General features: G+C 47.7%; 1 long non-coding RNA gene across 2 annotated transcripts in view; it reads right to left on the bottom strand.

Moving 5' to 3' along the window:
• The window catches only part of LOC116183995 (uncharacterized), a 34586-nt gene that overhangs the window by 4792 nt on the left and 10774 nt on the right, over positions 1-19020 (bottom strand). Inside the window, exon 2 of one of the 2 annotated variants that reach the window (XR_004148713.3) lies at positions 1159-1262. This is a non-coding gene — a long non-coding RNA (uncharacterized LOC116183995). Of the gene's footprint in view, positions 1-1158; positions 9737-19020 lie in introns of those variants that run through there. The other variant, XR_014957678.1, reaches the window with a different exon arrangement.

Genomic DNA, 19020 nt, shown 5'->3' with positions numbered 1-19020 from the left:
ACAGAACTGCCTCCAGATCCTTCGAGGGGATATAGATGTTCAAGATATTAGGGGGTACAGTGATGAATGGTAATGGCTTTAAACTGAAATAGGTTAGATTTAGATTAGATACTAGAAAGAAATTCTTCCTGTGAGGGTGGTGAGGCCCTGGCACAGAGAAGCTGAGGCTGCTCCATCCCTGGGAGTGTCCAAGGCCAGGTTGGATGGGGCTTGGTGAAAAGTGTCCCTGCCCATGGCAGGGGGGTTGCAAAGAGATCTTTATGGTCCCTCCCAACCCAAACACTCTAGGATTCTGTGGCTCCATGGTTCTGTGAGGATGAATCTCTTCTGAGAGCCTGAGTCCAGTCCTCTCTGCCAGCAGGGCCAGCCAGGGTAGGGTGGGTCACTGCTCACTCCCTGCTCGAGTGGAGGGGCTGAGGCTCTGCAGGGTACCAGGACCATGTGCACGTCTGAACAGAGCTGGGCAGCTTTGACATGGTCACAGACATCTCTGCACCAGCTCCTGCAGGCTGCCAGATACATCAAGTGTGCTTCTAAATCTGGTGTTTATTTTTCACTCGATTTTGCCCTCCATCATGATTTAACCAGCTGGGCACTCAGTGCTTCTCTTTCCAATTTTATCACTAACAGGTTTTGCTGTGGCTCAGTTTCTTCTGCACTTTATGCATTTTTAAATTGGTAGCTGCTTTAATGATATTTGCAGCTAATATGTGCTTCCCCTGAGCCACATCCCCTGCACTTACAGCATTTTATCAGATATCTATGCCAGGGCTGCAGTGTCACAGGGTTTCATCTTTCCACCCTGCTAAAAGGGGAATTTGGGGTGGGCCATGCAGGGGATGCTGTCCCAGAGTACAGTGGCACAGCTGGGACAGTCCACTGTGGTCTGAGATCAGTTTTTCAAACTGGGCTCTGCTTCCTAATAGTGCATTAGGTGTGCACACTTATCTGTGTGTTTAAAGATATCTCATTATTTGTTTATGTATGAATTCATTGCATAAATTTTCATGTTACGTGATAAAATAAATTTAAAGCATTTACAAATTTATCAATCTAGCATCTTTTTTATTCTCTTCTTTCTCCTCTTCTTTACTGAATGACTAATAAATCAATGTTTAGGGAGCCTGTTTATGATGCAGAGAAAACTTGTGTTCAAACCTATTTATTTTTCTGCTTCACTCTGTGGATATCTTCACCGTGGGTCAATTTGTTTTTCTTCTGGGAGGATTTCTGCCTCAAAGGTTTTGGCCACAATGTCATACCTAGATTGGAGAAATCTTACAGTTTAACAGAAATAGTTGACATTTTTTAAAGCATCTTTACTTCCCAGCAGAAGAAATACATGCACATATGGGATTTAAGCTAAAAGTCTCAGAGTCTCCTCTGCCAGAAGAGTTTGTTAGGGCTGAGGGTTGGACGAGTCAACCACAACTTCTTCCCTTTCCCAGGAACAACATCTGTGAGGAGGCAATGCCTGGGGTGACAGGAGAAACAGCCAGGGAGAACTGACTCTTTAACCAATTCACAGTCACCACTTACTTCCCATGTCATGTCCTCTAATACAAAATTTTATACTGTTCATATTACAAGTCTTGATTTTTTGGCATGATTTTTGAATTGTTTTTTTGTTTGTTTGTTGGGTTTGGTTTGGTCTGGTTTTTTTTTGTAGAATGAAGAGCTGCAATCCTTGGTATTATTTTCTGCAGCTCTAAGTAAAAAAAACACACATTACTTTCTTAGCCCAAAGCATTCACTTTGCAGATGTCTCTTACCAGATTTGCTGTAATAAAGCAGTGTTGTTCTTGGGAAGGTTGAGGGTTAGTGAAACATTTCATGAATAAAATAATCCCTGATGTACAGGTGAGCACGATCAGGAATAGCCAATACTTCCAGCAACTCTTATTCATACCCATCACAGAAGCAACTCAAAGCACCAGTCCAAATTTCAATGTATGGGCGGAGGAGGTGCTGAGGAGATGGGGCTGAGCTGAGCACTGCGCGTGTCTGCTCCTGTGCAGACACTGTGTCAGCCAAGCCCTCACTGCCCTGCCCCGTCACCCCTCTCGAGCTGCTGCTCTGCTGATGCCCGACCCAGCAGAGCCAGCCAGAGCCAAACCTGGCCATCCTGAACGTTCCCACCGTGGCTCCCATGCCCCAGGGAGCTGAGGTGTCCCTGCCCCTGGCTGGGTGACAGGGCAGTGGCCAGGCCAGGCTCCCCTGGCTCTGCAGGGCTGCCCCGAGCAGGGCACGCCAGGTGCTGCAAAGGCACCGTGGTGGATCCGCTGCCATCTGCCCTTCTGGCCATGAGCACGGAGGCTCTTGGATGTGCCAGGGAGTCCTGGCTGCCAGAGCAATCCCTCGGTGCTGCTGACAGCTTGTAGGAGGGACAGGACTGTGTCCAGATGGCCCCAGATTTTGAGGAGCTACACTGAGAGATGGAAGCTGAACTCACCCCTCCCGTGGCAGTGGTGGGGGCTGAGAGCGTTTTCTTCTCCCGTTATTCCCCATTTCCTGCTCCTGTCATCTGCCATCCCTGACAGCACCAGCACTGACAGTGCCACCCCGTCACCAGGCAGGCTGGCAGCCATCCCCACCTCCCCCAACCTGCACCGCCTGCCACCTTCCCCACCTCCTTCTGAGGGCCAGCCTGGTCTGCTGTGTGCCCCTTTCTGTGTCTCCTTCCCCACCACAGCCTCCCGTCTGTCTGCCCATCCCAAAAACCAAGTGACAAATCCCCGTTCCCACCATCCTCCAGATACCCTTTCCACTGCTTTTTTCCCAGCCTTCAGCAAGGCCATACTTCTTACCCTCACTTCCCAGATCCAATCTTCTTCCTTCTTTCACATATTCCATTATTTCTTACCATATCTCAGTTTCTTTTTCATCAGTGATGCCAGCTTGGATCTTCTGTTTAGCCACAATTTGTACTACTGCCTCTTTTCCTCCATTCCCCAAATCCTCTTTTCATGGCATTCCTGCATCAGAGTGGGTAGTCCCTCTTTCCCATCACTTCAGAAATGGTACTGAGGTGACAGCTTTTAAAAACATTGCCAAGACCATAACGGATAGGTCAAATGTAGCAGAACATCTGTCTCTTAAGTTGTCCTTTAATTTAAAATGGACACTGGGAGTTTTTCTTCCTTTGAAATTTACCCTGTTAACACTTTGGGATTAAAGGAGCACTTGCACTGATGTACATGGATTCCGCTTAACAAGGCACTTGTTTCCATGCAAAACAACCCCACAAAAGCAAGCAAAGTTTACTCAGATTTGGTTTTATTTGGGATAGATTTACTGGTGGGACCAAGGAGATTGCATCCCTCTTCCCTCACTAGCAAACAAGCCATGGATTCCCAAGAGGAGGAATGCACCCCCATCTCGATAATGGTGACATTCAGGCCCATTTGTGAAGAAAACCTGCTCTTTGCTGCAAAAACAGCCCTCTCTCTCAAAGAGTAATTTACTCAAAGAGTAATCTCTTTGCTCTGGAAAGTATTCTTTGTTTCTTCATGACTTTTCTTTTGTCTGCCTGTAACTTACCACCTCCTTCCTCTTCTCACCAGTCATCTTGTCACAAGTGACCACTGACAATCAGCCCAGGCAGCAACTTGAATTGGATGGCAATATTCTGAATAGGCCTGGTGGGTTTTTTCCTAATTTATACTCCTATTAATTTGCCTGGCAGAACCATGCAGCAGCTGATCATCAGTATGCCTTGATGCTCAAATTACTTGAGCAGTGTTGGTTGGACCACAGAACTTTACCTGGTTTATGATTGGGAAGTTCATGAGAGCCCCTGTGATTGATACCCTGTGTGCATCACCACTCTTGACGAAAAACACAGCAGCTGAACTGGGTGGGGAAGGAGAAATGCCCCTAAGGCAATGCTGAGGCCACATCCCCTCTTTGAGTACTGGTTTTGCAGCAAAAATCTACTCTGAAAAAGACAGAAAGGGGTCAGAGAAATTTTCTAAATGCTGTAGAGGAAAGAGCAACTCTCCTTTTGCCAAGTTTGATTTCCAGAGAGGCACATACCTCCATTTTCCTGTGTACATGTGTATGCACAAACACACACCTGTGCCCACGAGGAGAAATGTTCAGATCTCAAAGATTTCAAAGACACAGTAATTTCTTACCAGGCTTTAAAGGTCCAAAGCAGCACAAAAATCTCAGAATCAATCAAATGACTGCTGAAGAAAACTTAAAAATGCAAGAGATAGACACCAAAGAAAATGTTAACACTTTAATATTTAAACCAACTCTTATTGTATGCAGTACTCAATGCCCTCTGACGCTTCCTGTGGCAAAGGAAAAATTTTTAAAAGTTGAAACTGAGACTGCCAGGCAGAGTAAAAATAAAATGCTGCTTGTGGCACATTGCTTGGTGTGTGTGTGAACATCACACCAGGCCAGTGACCCTGAGAGAGGCTTGTTCTGCTCATTCACATTCCTCCAAGCAGCTGTTCCCAGCCCCTGGCCAGGGAAGACCTTGTGGTCCATGAGGCAACCTCCAAGTGACCGGGAGAGGCAGCAGCAACTGGCAGCTCTGCAGTCAGCAGGAAGAGTGGCAGGGGCTGGAAAAGTGAAATGGCTTGAAAAATCCTGCTGTATGGGAAGAAAACAATTTAACTCTTTAGTTCTAGTTCCATTGCTAGGCCAGGATAAAGCTATGGGACAAGCTGTTGAAATTACACCCACAGAGGGAGAATCCTTCCAAAGGTGCAAGAGCACCCAGAGTGCAGCCTCAAGTTTTATAGATGAGGCATTCAGCTGGCAAATCTACCTTTTATCACATTCACTTCTAATGCAACCACTTTGCCACAGTTAATAATTGTTTCCTAGGCTTTGTGGGGCCCTCACATGAAGAGCAGTTTGTGGGTCAGGAGTGGCTGCTTCAACCCCTCCTCGCTGGGAGCCCTGGGAGGATGAAGCCATTTGTGTGTGCTTGGATGTCCATGCGTGGAGCAAAGAGAAACCAGCTCTGCAAAGGTACCTCCAAAGGAGGATTCCTTCTGCCCCACCCTCCTGGTCAGAAATAGGCTTAGAAAATGAAAGCAGAACTGCTTTTATTGCTGCAGGTTGACTTGACAGCCCCTGATGAAATCATGCCCAGCATGGACCAAAGTGACACCCAAGTGAGGTCTGCATTTTAACAGAATAGAGGAGGAAGGGATTCATCTCTCCCTTTGCTTCAATTTCCACTTCTTTCTTTTTGGATGCATCTATTAAAAGTGAAAAGTGTTTGATGTGTGTAAGCAGCTGCTTGTCTGGCATAAACCATCCCAGGATTTTTGAGACACTTATGAAAATCTCCAGGACCTGGCCATCACGTATTTTGTGAAGCATTCAAGGCAATACCTTATACAAATCTTCTTTCTAATTTAATCCAGACCAGTTGAGACTGGGTTACATTCAGAGCAGTGGAAATCTGGTTGAATAGCCACCATCAAAGTCGAGCAACAAGGGGAACAAATTACCAAATCAGCAAACTTGGGGCAGGTGTCCCCTGGAGAAAGGCTGTGAGCTTCCCTTTAAAGGCTTATTTTGTGCAGGGGAAGACTTCACCTCCCAGAGTAGCAGTTCTGTCACAGATTAATAGTCTCTTTCCATAGCAACACCTGACCCTTTCCTCCCCTTGCCTTGATTATACATACATATATACATATATATACATACAGACATATTCCCTGTCTAGGGAAAGAATGGACAGCTGACAATTTTCTGTGGCATCAGCACAATTTAATGAAAGGGAAGCTTAAAAAAAAAAAAAAGAAAAAGAGAGAGAGAAAGCTGGAATGCTACATCTAAAAAAAGAAATATGCAGAGTCACAGGATCTGCAACCATGTCAACAGCACAACAAGGTGTTATCAGGGGCTTCAGACAGGAGCCTGAAGTTTCCTGAAGAGCCTCTACTACATCAAGGATTGAACAAACGTGGGTGACAGCACTTTGGAAAGTGGCCACCACTGGGGCAGCTGCAAGGATGTCCAGGAAAAGGCAGATGCCTGCCTGGCCCCTCTCAGGCAATGCTGTAAAACTCGGTCTGCAAGTGCCTGGCTAAAATCCCAGCTGAGCTTGCATCATCTCTGGCCACAGCCTTTCAGATGAAAAGCACACACTCGGGGTTAGGAGCAGAGACATCTTTCCTGGCTTCCTTCAGCCCGTGGTGTGCAGGATGGCTGGGACAGAGCTTGGCCTCTTGCCACCTCTTACAAGGAGGAAAGCACAAATAAAAGCAAAAACCCTGCACCTAGAATAACACAGTACATGGGAATGAAGTGAGTGGGAGCTGGAGAGGAAATTCTTTCCAGAGAAGGCTTCATTAATAATACTGTATTTACAGGAAAAGTAATTTTGCATAAAGAACTGAAGGGTTCTGTTTGCAAAAACTGAATCTGTGCATGAAATCAATGCATGTCCAAAGAGGAAAGGGTCCTCAGGAGGTGCTGTGACACCATTCAGAGTCCACACAAAGCTGCTAATAAAAATCTCAAGGAGGTTTTATCAGTCCCTTGATAAAGCAGCTGGCACAGGAGAGTGTCCACCAGCACTGAGCTTCGGACCAGTGCAGGATGGGCGACACTGAGATGTTCTCAGGGACAAGGAATGTGTCCCTCATGCCTCTTCACCCTGTTTGGAGGTGGTGAATCCTACAGGAAAATGCTGGGGTAAAAGCAGATCCCCTGACCACGTTAACAGAGAAACCAAATGCTTTTAGATCTCATGGAGCTAGTGAATAAAAAATAAAAGCTTGCACAGGAAGACAAGATCATGTTTAAGGAATCCAGTATGGAATGGATCCACATGCCAGGGAGAAGGGAACTTGCAGGTAAATTGGAGGCTGGCAGTAACCCAAAACTGCTAAAGAGCACAATGCAAAGCATCGAGTGCCTGCTACTGATACTCCAGTGATCTGATGTGAAGAAAAGATATTGCCCTGGGGAAAAAAAATCATTCCTAGAGGCCAATAGATTAGGTAGTGTTTGTTCCAGCTGTGAGGAGCAGGAGGCAGCCTATCAACATACCAAAATATCTTTGCATCTCTCATTAGAGCTGATTATTTTTTTCCCTTTCTTTTCCCTCTGATGAAACAGATGTCCAATTCATCACATCTGAAACATTTTGTTTCATCCCCAAAGATCTGGGCTCCTCACCCTGGGGCAGTTCCCTGCTGAGGCTGTCCCTGTGAGCTCGGGGGCCTTGGGGCTGTGGCTCAGGAGGGATTCCTGGGTTCAAGGCCCTGCAGCAAAGCCAACAGGCGTGTTCCAGGGGAGGCTGAAACAAAGGGGGTTGAAATTCCCAATTTGTTAACCTTATGGACCCTCCGAGGCTGCTCACAGCCATGGGAGTTAAAAAGGATGGGGAGAGGTGAGGGAAAAAAAAAAAAGACAGTGCATTCCTTGCTTGATGCTATTATCCCAGGGCCATCGTGGCTGGGGACCACTGGGACAGAACAAAGAGTGGCTGCAGACATCAGTGTGCTCTGATGGAGGGTCCCACCTGCTGAATGAAGCACAGATTTTTGACTTTTTAATCCCAAATTCAGTCAGAAGGTTATTAGACCCATGACCACTGGACCTAAACCAACAGCAGGCCCCTGACTGATAATTTCTACAGATTATATTGATGAAATACAGGATTTCTTTGAAGCCAATGCACGTTTCTGCTCTTGCCATACACAAACCATCCTGGAAAATCACATGTGATGCATTCCCTGTGCATTCCTCTGACATTCATGTGCATCTCCAATGAAATAAAGTCCACTAAAGTCAAAGCCAAGCTACGTTCAGCTGCATTGGAGAAATAAAAACACACTCACCTAATGTGCAAAAAGCACTTCCAAATTAACTAAAGCTAAAGAAGCTCACAGATAAAACTTCTATAAATAAGATTGAAAGACTTAAAACCTAGAAAGAAATTGTTAGCAGCAAAATCTGGTGGAGTAAGACTCTCACCTTACTCTGTGTAAGCTCTCAACCTTGCAGCTCAATTAAGGGTTATCTTCTACAAAGATATCCAGACCTGATGTTCAAGCCTAAAGTAAAAAATAAACTTACAGGGTCCTTCAAAATAACAGTTTGAATTATATTGTTCACCTTTAAAATCCTGATAATTATGACACTTTTAAGACTGGGAACTGAGGAGAACAAATTATAGCCCCGATGTTGAGCTGCAATTCCAATTCAGCATCTCCTCACTGCAAGTCTCCTCACAGACACACCTACTCAGGCTCTGCTGGCCTGGTATTTCTGTATTTTTTCTTTGTAGAAAGGTGGGAATCAGTAAACATAGGTGTAAGTTAGTATAATCACCTTAAAAGGCTGAGTTGTTTTTTAATTTCTCTAAGGTTTTCTCTTTTTTAGATCATGTATTGTGCTGAGAACAGGAAAGGTTTACCCACCTGGGTGTCTGTAAACTTTCCCGGGGACTGTGTCAAGCTGATTTTTACATACTCCCTCCTGGAGAAGACCCCTCTACAGGGAACACTAAATTCAGATTTACAGTAGGGAATATAAGAACTAAATTAGAGTTCTCACGAGTGTAAAATAAGGATAATCACAAGAATCGTCTCCAGCTCACTCAAGCCAACAAAGTTTCAGTCAGAAGGCAACTTTAATTTGGTTTATCAGTTCCCATCACACCCATTAGGTAGAGTCATCAGCGTGGGGAGGGAGGGAGGGAGGGACCGCTGCCCTCCGCGCCCCTCCGCGCCCCCCGAGCCCTCCCTGGCCGCGGGCTCAGAGGGAACCGAGCATCCCCGGGGCTGGGAGGGCGCGGATGCTCCGCGGATGCTCCGCGGATGCGGGACCCCCGGCAGGGCGGGTGAGGCACGGCCTGAGAGTGCAATTAGCATTATCTTGATGAATTTCTAGGCAGCGAGTCCTTGCTGTGCCTTTCAGAAGTCGCAGGGCACTCTGTCCCCATCTGTTCCTTTATGATTATTACTTTACCTTTTTTTTTTTTTTTTAATAGTAATCGTTGACATGATATAGATGACTGGGGGAAAGGGGGGTGATGTGGCTTCTACAGCGTCAATCAGAACTCTTTCTCCAACCTTCCCCACACGACCACTTTCTATCTCCCAGCTGTACTGGCAAGATGTTCTTAGTCAAATACATGATTCTATTAATGAGCACTTATATTTGCTAAGGAATGCAAATTCTTTCTCTCCGTGTATTATTAGCTGTATCAGAATGTTTGTCCTTTCAGTCCTCTTTGAAGTTGAAGGAGGAAAGGCTGCTGTGTGGCACTGAGAAAGGAAAAAATATGAGAGAGAGGAAAAAACACTTCTAACTCCTCAGGGTTTTTATTTGTTCTCTTGCCAAAACTGCCGAAGGTAGCAAAAGTTACAGAAATTATTTAAAATCTGTGGTCCTTTCCCTCCAAATTAGATAGATTTTTTCCCAACTGATCATTCCCTTTTCATAATAATGGGATCTAATGAACAGCCTGGTCTGAATTTGCTTTATAAAATAATCTCTCAGATGCTGCAGAGAATCTATTACGCGTGGGACGGAAATAAATCCAATTGCCACCGAACACGAGAAGGGCTTTTTTTCGCCGCTTTGGGCTAAAAACGAGCACCCTCTCCTCATCCTCTGCCAGTTTGCGGCGGATGGAGCGATCGGGAAGGGCAGCGCCGAGAGCGGGGCCCGCTCCGGCCGGGAATTCCCGCGGGATGCGCGGAGTCCGCTCCACTCGGGAATTCCCGCGGGATGCGCGGTGCCCGCTCCATTCGGGAATTCCCGCGGGATGCGCGGGGCCCGCTCCACTCGGGAATTCCCGCGGGATGCGCGGGGCCCGCTCCACTCAGGAATTCCCGCGGGATGCGCGGAGTCCGCTCCACTCGGGAATTCCCGCGGGATGCGCGGAGTCCGCTCCACTCGGGAATTCCCGCGGGATGCGCGGGGCCCGCTCCATTCGGGAATTCCCGCGGGATGCGCGGGGCCCGCTCCACTCGGGAATTCCCGCGGGATGCGCGGGGCCCGCTCCACTCGGGAATTCCCGCGGGATGCGCGGAGTCCGCTCCACTCGGGAATTCCCGCGGGATGCGCGGGGCCCGCTCCACTCGGGAATTCCCGCGGGATGCGCGGAGCCCAGCGCGGGGCCCGCTCCACTCGGGAATCCCCGCGGGATGCGCAGTTTGCGCGGCCGAAGCGCCCCTGGCTGCGGCTGGCAGCGGAGCGCGGCCGCGGGGGATCCGCACCGCTGCGCGGGGCCGAGGTCCTCACCCACCCGAGGGCCTCAGCCACGAGTGGGGGCTCTCCGTGGTGAAGTTTGTGTTGCAGATAAGCCGGGGGAGGGCGGGAGGGATGAAAGGGTGCCCCTGCGTCGGCTCAACTTTTGTCATGTATCACTTTTCCTCTTGAAAGGTGTTATAACAGCAATTCAATTACAATAAATAGTGTACATCATCCTCACAGCTGGAAAATTCTGTAACTAACTGTGACCAAACGTTGTAAAGGAATATAGCTTAACCAGTATTACTTCTTTCTTTTTTTTTTTTTTTTTTTTTTTTTTTTTTTGCTGACCACAGGTTAATTAATTTCAAGGAGCTTAGTATATCTAAACAGAAACACACTGTGATGCTGGCAAGAAATCATAAAATATAAAACGTGGAATTAGGAAGATCATGTGAAATCTCCGCAGCGGTGTTTGGTGCCTGGGAATAATCCCGGCGGTGCCCCTCAGCCGGCCCCCTCCGTTCCTGCTCCCCCGAACCCACCGGAGGCACCGAGCCCTCTGCAAACACCTCGGGGCACAGGCTGGCATCCCTCAGGGACATCCACCCGCGGCTGGGGCTGGGGGTGCCACCCGCTGGCACCTTCGGCGAGCCCCGCGGCCGTGCGGAACGCGCGGGGCATTATATACATCGCAGGCCGGACCTATAGACTTCGCTCAAACACTCGCTGCCAGCCCGGGATTAACCCCGTGCAGGAGGCGTCTCACGGCAGGGCTGCAAGGTGCTCACAGAAAAAGGGGTGCGAGAGAAGCCCCAAATCCCCCGTGTAAATAAAAAAAAAAACCAAAAAACACGGGGACTTTCCCCCAAGCGCAGCTCGCAGCATCAGCTGCCGTCTCCAGCTGCAATTGGGAAGATTTCGGGAGGATTTCATTGATTTGGGGGTGTAGAAAAGGTGTTTGCAGCCCCACACGCGGCAGTGGGGGGGGTTTCCTCCGAGGCTGAGGCCGAGCGGGGGGACACGCGTGGGGAACAAGGGAGAGACGCCGGGAAGCCGCACCAGCGCCCGGAGCCGGCCGCGATCCGATCCCGCTGCTCGCCCTGCGCGGTCCCGCGTGGCCGTGGGGAGGCTGGGTGCGAGAGGCGGGGCGGGGAGGAAGATGGGATGGGGCAGCCAGATTTGGGGACTTCGAACGAACACACCTCCCACTCCCCCTCCCAAAATTACAGAGAGCGGGATGAAATCCCATATATGAGGCAGGTGGATTTCCCTGCAAAAGGGAGACAGAATCGGGCCCGCTCGCCAGCTCCTGCCCCGATTTAGGGACGCTTTCAGCAAGCGGGCTGGAGTCACCAGGAGAATTCCCATTTATTTCCACGTTTCTTAGCGAGCTGTTGGCCACGCTTCAAAACAAAAAGAAAAGCATGGGGTGGAAAAATCTAAAAAAGAGAAAAAAATAACCCCCAAAAACCCACTCTCGGTTTGTGATAACTTCAGTGGAGGGGAATAAAAAGTCCATCCACGGATCGTCCTGTTTTTCTTTAAAAAGGGAGAAAACACAAATCGCCACCTCCAAATCGCAACCGGCAGCCCGGAACAAAGGTCCGAACCCCCGCGTTTTGCAGTTGTCAGGACAATCTTGTCCATCTCTAGGGTGAAAGGAATACAAATTCCCCCCTCCTCTCCCTCAGCCCGCAGGAGGAGGCATCACCGCTTCAATCCTGCGCCCACCGCCCTCCCCGCAAGCCGCCTCGTTAATAGTTCAATTTTTCCACTCTTCCCGAGTAAAAGTTTGAGAGTTAAACTCCTGCCCCACGTCCTTGGCCAGAATGGCAACGATTTCCTCCTGCCAAGTTCGTTTTGGGCTTTTTCTCCCCTCCCTCCCCTCTGCCCAGGTACGAACTCCCCGCAGCGGGACGGGACCTTTGCAGAGATTAAAAAATACCCACGCGATGCGAGCACAAACGTGCTGATTTACAGGGCACTTCGATGGCAAAGTTAAGACTTCCATAATTTTTTCAGCTTTTTTTTTTTTTTTCTCCGCGAATACAGTTTATTCAGCTGAAAGCGGGAAATTCGGCAGAGCTGGAATTTACGTTGTACATGTGGAAAAATTCTCGGATTTTTTTTCCCCCCAAGCAGGGAAATGGTTCTTAAAAATTGGTTTATTTCTATTTCTCCCCGCTCTCTGTAGAATGCTTTTAATCTTGCGTCTTTCTAAATCTGTTTCTCCGATTTTCTGTCTTTATTTCCTTATTTCTAAAGTTGCACCCGAAAGTCTGGATTGCAAACACATCACCATCCAGGTACAGAGGGGCACAAAAACCCGAATCCTCCTAATTCTGCTTTTTCTTTTCTAGGGAGAAAAAACAAAAGCTCCCCAAAAAGACATTTCTAACAATCCTTTGACGCAACCCATTTCTACATATTCGAATTATTTTATTTTAAATTTTTTAGCCTTGTTTATTATCTCCAGAAAATTTGTTCCACTACCGCTTAGGTTTATTTTTGTGACATAACCCTGATATATTCCCAGCAGAGGAAAATACACCCCAAGCGCATCCCTCAAAAGTTTTTTGGAATTGTTTTCACACCCTCAAGTTCGTTGTTAATTCTTCATCTTAAAGTTCTCATCCTTCATTTAGAAAAAGTGAGGTCCACGAAAAATGAGGGGGTTATTTGTTAATTAACTGGATGCTTCAGATGTCAATGTTAGGAAAAGGAAAAAAAAAAAAAGAAAAAAAAAAGATGTTTTGTTCATTATTGAGATGTCACTTGCCAGAGTTACCACTGTCACATTTGGGGAGGAGCGGGGGAACGGGAAACTTTGGCGGTTTCAAATACAGACTTTCTTGTCATAACTTTAACAATGTAAATACCATCATTTGGGGCATTTTGCAGAGGTTATTTTCTGCTTCCCAGCGTGACACGGGCAGTTATGTTTTATTTCTGAAGAGATTGTGAAATTTCGGTTACTCAGTGGAGTTCGAATCCTTTTTCACCCTTTCCAAAGACAAAAAAATATTCATCTTTCTTGTAAATATTTTTTTCCTCATAAAGGAGAAAAAATATGCATCTATATATGTAAATGGTCAATTACCAAAAGCACATTTTTGCTGCTTCCCTGTGCTCTCTTTACCTGAAGAAACACACACGGCACCACAGAAATTGATTTTAAAATATCAATCCCACAAAAATCCATGCAGGACGTGCAGTATCGGGAATTTTTTACTAATTCTTAGGACTTGATTTTCAGAGCACCCAGGAGTAAAACGCAGAGAGGGAAACTTTGGGGCTGCTCGAGGTCCCAAGCTCTCGCCTCGGAGCTAATTAGGAAAGAGCATCCCGGCAGGGTCCGGTTTCCAAACCCAGCTCGTTTCCTTTGCAAAGTTACCCGCATCATTTCTTTTAGAAACCACAATAATTAGACCTGAGCTAACTACTCTTCCTCCTGGTCAACAAATCAATAGCAATTAATTTGAAATAGCTGAGATGATAAAACACTTCCTATTGCACCTGACCTTGCCGAAAGAGCTATAAATAGAATATACTGAATATATGTTTTAACTCAATTCCCGTTGCTTTAATCCTTCTTTTGCTGTTCTTCGGCTCTTAGGACACTTCTAAATTTTCTATTCCCTCCCGTTTTTATGGCTTTTTTTTTTCAGACTTTAAACATATTTTATTAGAACGATTTAATGTTTTAATAAAACAATTAGGGTACGAGATGTTTGTAGCAAAAATCATGTTACATCAAGTTCGAGTAAAAAATATCTCTCGTGGAAGAATATAGGATGAATGATACAGTATTAGACACGAATATACATGTAGCTAGTATTTTATCACTCGTGCACACTGTTTCAGAGGACCTAGATTGATCTAAAATTGAAATTGTAGAGAAGAAGAAGGTGATGGGGTGGGAGCACTGTAAAGGGAAGAGATCAGAAACGTTTAGGTGTGGAATATTAATTATGAAACACACAACTCTCTTCACTTTTCTTTGCTTGGTAAGAAAGCCTCGTCTTCCCCCGCTCCCCCTCTTGCTCTTTCTCCCTCTCTTTTATTGGAAAGAGGATCCTAAATTCCTTTTGACTGATAGGAAGTTACAAGACAAGATGCTATTTTCCCTTTCTTTTCTGACAACTCTGTCATCCCCGGGATCATAGTCATGTCAGAGTGTCTGTCTGGGAGAAGAAGAAGAAGAAGGGGGAAAAAAAAATCAGTGGAGCCTGTGGCCATCTTTGCATCAAAATTTTCCAGACCTCTATTTTTGATTGTGATCCCGCTGATCTGAGTTTGAAATGCGAACACAGCAAAGCCCCTAAGCCTTCAATCGTGTGAAATTTTCAAAAGATCTCTAGAAGCAATCTCAGGCTGTCTGACCCCTGACAGGCGGAGATCTCTTTATACCTCTCTCTGCCAGCACTTCATTTGTTGGAATATCTTTCAGATTTGCACCTCCAGATGACAACCTGAGTGTTTATTATGTGTATGAATCTGAAATCTTCACTGCAGTACAAAGGAGACGTCTTAAACATCATGTTTAATTTCAGATCATAATTACCTGCTCCTTTTTGCTTCTAATTATCTATTCCTCCTTCCTCTCTGTGGCGTGTTGATATTTTGTTGATTCTCCCTTTTAATCAGCCTTTCTTGCTTACTTTTTTTTTTCCTTTTTTCGTATTAGTTTAGTCCACGGGGGAATTAAACATGTCACAGTGGACACACATCATGCCTACGTGGAGAGATAAAATTCCAGCCATGAGTGTGCGCTCCCTATGGCTCTCTGTATATATGGATGTGCTCTGGAGAAATAATAACTATTCCTGCCATTATAATCCAGGTTGTTAGTATGCTTCATCTCCCATTAATCTTTATACATCAGTTTAAATTGGCAGCAGTGTTTATGTTTTGTCCCGTGACGTAGCAGCAATGTCATTTGATAGCAACCAAAGCAGCCGAAGCCCTTTAGCGTCCCTCCTTTCAGGAAAGCAGAAAAGGGGGGCCGGAGGAGGAATGGGAAAAATACAAATAATATAACAAAGCACCCCCAAACATCTCTAACTTTCCCCTTTTTCTTTATGCCTCATCCTACCCTGCTGTCCACCTGTTTAAAGAACCCTCTGTTGTCCAGGCTCTTTGGAGAGGGAGGTGGAGCTGGTGATGCCGATCCTGGTTATTTTTATTACATTTTCTATTGTTGGCGTTAATGCCTCAGGTGGAACATTGAATAGCATGGGAGGTGTCACCCCAAGTGCCCAGCTCATTTTCACACGCTTGCTAAGGTAGAACCCCGCCTTACTCCGCAGCCAAAAAAGGGGGGAAAGAAATGATTCTTGTGGGATGGCACAAGCCCGCAGAGGTGGGAGGCTGGAGCGGGATCCCCGGCGTCCACCTCCTCCCCGGCGACCTCCCATCTCTTCCAAGGTGCTTAGGAGTTGAAGATAATTTTTTTTTTCCCCTATGGGGATTTCACATCATTTGTCCCTACCCCGATGCTGTAGAGCTGTGGTGTTGCTCAGCTGAACTTGTGGAAATATCTCCTCCTTGGTTTAGTTTGCCCCGAAAACGCTTTGCCTATGCGTTCAGCTGTTTCTGTGTTTATCCATTTTTCCCATAAAACTTGTATTAAAACAAAATGTTACTTTTCTTTCTCTCAGGAGCTGTGTATAGAGACCCTCCCTTTTTGAAATAGACCGCAGGGACTGTCATTAGATCAGATGGCAAGCCTTTATAGAAAGTGTTTTGCATAATTACATACCAAAGCCAGAATAGTCACCCTCACATTTTATGGGTCACAAACCATCAACAATTGGCACATTATTGTCCAAGAAACCCAGTCCATTCACTGATAGAGAAAACTAGACTGCCTAATCTAGAACTGAAGAAGATTGAAATTTCTTCTAACAAGAACCCAGAGAAGATTATTTTCAAACTGACAACGTGTTTACATATAGTTATAAAGTTCAGAGGACCGGTGGGGAGAGAGAAAGGGTATAAACCACTAAACATGATTAAGAATCGCACAGTGGCCTAATATAGATGGTTCATCAAAAAGGAACAGACTGAAAGCTCCCCCCCCACCCCGCCCGCCCCCCCTTCCCCCCCCCCCCCCGCCAGCCCCTCTCCTTTTCAGATCTGTTCCCTTTTCTACCGTTGTGATTCAGTAATTAAGATATTCTTATTTGGACAGACAGCTCCTCTGGTAACTGAATAATATTAGTTCCCTTTGATGTCAAACTTTTGACAGTTATCACACTAGCATTGGGCAATTTAGCACAAATGCCCTCTTTTTTTTTTTTTTTTTTTTTAAGGGGGGAAAAAGAGTCTTTGAAGAAAAGTAATAAGTGTGATCGCTATCAGCAAATGATGTAAATCTCAGTGGACAGGCATCCCTGGGTATAAATTACATTTTGTTGTATATAATGAAGCGAGTTTTGTTTTTACCTCATTCCCTTATCAATGTCCAAAATTAAGGCAATAATCCCACTTCCTTCACACCAATTCACCACAGTCCCTCTCCCCCTTGATTATTTTCTTTTCTTTCACAGGAAAATTGGACGGTTTTCCAAGCCCTCCCTCCCTTCCTCCCTCCCTACACCCCCTCCCCTGCCCCGCTTCCCACCCACCCTGCGCAGCGCGGAGCCACCGGCGCTGCGGGGCGGGGGAGCGGCGGCAGCTGCGGGCGGAGCGCGGCTGCGGCCCCGGGCCCGGCTCCGCGCTTCACCTGAGCCCCTGAAGCCTCGCCCTGAAGCCCCTCCTTTTGCCAAAAAAAAAAAAAAATCAGCCCAAACCCCACAGCTTTGTGGCGCCTGGCAGCAGCAGGGAGGAATAATAATAATAATAATAATAATAATAATAATAATAATAATAATAATAATAATAATAGGTGTGTCCCCGAGCGTGAAGCCCGGCTGGCTGGGAATAGAACCGGCTCCTGCGAGGAGTGGTGAAGTGGTGGGTGGGGGGGGTGGATTGCAAACATTGCAAGATCCAGTTCGGGACTTTGGGAGAAGGGGGTCTCCTCCTGGGGGATGTTCGCCTTTCTCCAGCATCTCCTGTCCCCGAGCCGGAGCTTTTCACTGCAGCTTTAGGGATGAGCCCCTCCTCACTTGCCCCCGCGCCGGGCAAGAAATCTGCCCTGTAGCGGGCGGAGAAGAGGTGCGGAGACTGATTTATTCCGCTTTTTCCATCGTAACTTTGCTGGAGGGGGGCGGGGATGGGGGGGAGGAAGCCAGCTCTCGCCAGGTTTGCCTTATCGCGAGATCTGGGCAATTAAAATAATATGAAATGGAATTTTTAAAAAACATCATCAACCCACCCTTCAGTTCTTAGCGGAGGTGTACGGAGGGAGGTAGGGGGCACGAAGGGGATGCAGCTCCCTGGCTGCGGTGCCCTCTCTAATCCCGCGGTGCCCGGGACAGCTGGGTGGCAGTGGCGTGTCCCCGTGTGCCGCCGAGCCCCATCCCCATCCTCCCCATCCATCCCTCTGCAGCCGCAGCGGCCGCACAACCCCAGCGAGCGGCCCCGGTCCCTCCCCAGCGCTCGGCCCGGGCCGGGGCTGCGCCCGCGGGCTCCTCCCGGCCGGCCCTCCCTTCCCTCCCCGCCTCATTAGCAGCCGTGGGGAGCGCCCTGATTAATTGAAATGCTTTTTGTAACACTGGAAGGGTGAGAGCCGTGGCTGCGGCCGCAGACGGGTTATATTCTTCTCGGGCTCAGGTTTCGGTGGCCCGGGAAGGGGGGAAGCGCGGCGGGATCGCTGAGGATGCGCTTGTGCTTCCCGGCAGATAACGGCGCCCCCGGCATCGTCCCTCGCCCCCAGGGAAGCGGCCAGGCTTTTCTGGACGCTTCTCTCCAAAAGGGTATCCTCGTGTTGTGTAACATTTTCCGAGGATTTTCATTACACGTTCAGCCAAAGGTAACACAATCAGAGAGGGGAAAGTTTCTTTCCGTGGCCTTTTTCCCGATGCCGGCACCTCGGGGCTGCTCGGGCCGGGGATTCGCTCGCCCGAGGCGAGGCCAGCTCCGGGCCGGTGGCCCGAGGGCTGCGAGAGGAACTGGGCCCAGCTCGCCCCACAAACTCCTACCGTAAAAATAAATCTTCTCCTGCCGCTGCCTCCGCATCCTCCGCGCGAATAAACCTCGGGGAAACCTCCCTGGAGCTCCTGGAAATCCACGCGGGGTGTCGGGCGAGGGAATCGCGTCTCCCCAGAGCGGCGGGGTGGGGGACACTGGGTTGGGCTGTGGGACAGGCAGGGGACACTGAGGCACCCACGGACCCCCCTGCCAAGCGCGGAACCGCTCCCGCCGGACCCAGCCCTCCCCGCGGCCACCAGCTGCTCTTCCAAACTGGGGGCACGGGGAGTCACTGGGGCAAGCTGCATCTGCAACAGGTAGAGAAGTCATTTGCCTTCCTCCCGAGCTCTTCTCTAAAGAGAGAGGCTATTTTTTTTTCCCCGAGGGAAAGGGGTCCCTGCGGAGGATCTGTTGTTTTTCTTAGGGAAATAAAAAAAAAAAAAATATGTAAAAAGGAAGAAAAATGTATCTGCGTCTCCATGTTTTTCAAGGATAAAGACTTGAGAAGTGCAATGTAAGAGACAGCTTCAGCTTCGGAGAGAGTGTAGTCAGACAAGGAACTTCAAATAAAGTCCTTGAGCGGTGAAAGAGAAAGTGCGGAAACTTTCCCAAAGGTCACCTTTAAAGCAGCAGAGAAACTTCTCTCTCAACTTCTCTGCTCTGACATTTCCCGGGGGGGCGAGGGCGCCAAGACTTGCCTAAAATCGATAACGCTTTACAGAAATAAGCCCGGGTAACATCTCAGACACCCCTCACCCC

This window comes from Lonchura striata, chromosome 10 (genome assembly GCF_050655825.1).
Source record: "Lonchura striata isolate lonStrDom1 chromosome 10, ASM5065582v1, whole genome shotgun sequence".
NCBI classification, from domain to species: Eukaryota; Metazoa; Chordata; class Aves; order Passeriformes; family Estrildidae; genus Lonchura; species Lonchura striata.
The sequence above is the reverse complement of the archived record's forward strand: the minus strand, read 5'-3'. Positions and strand labels throughout refer to the sequence as shown.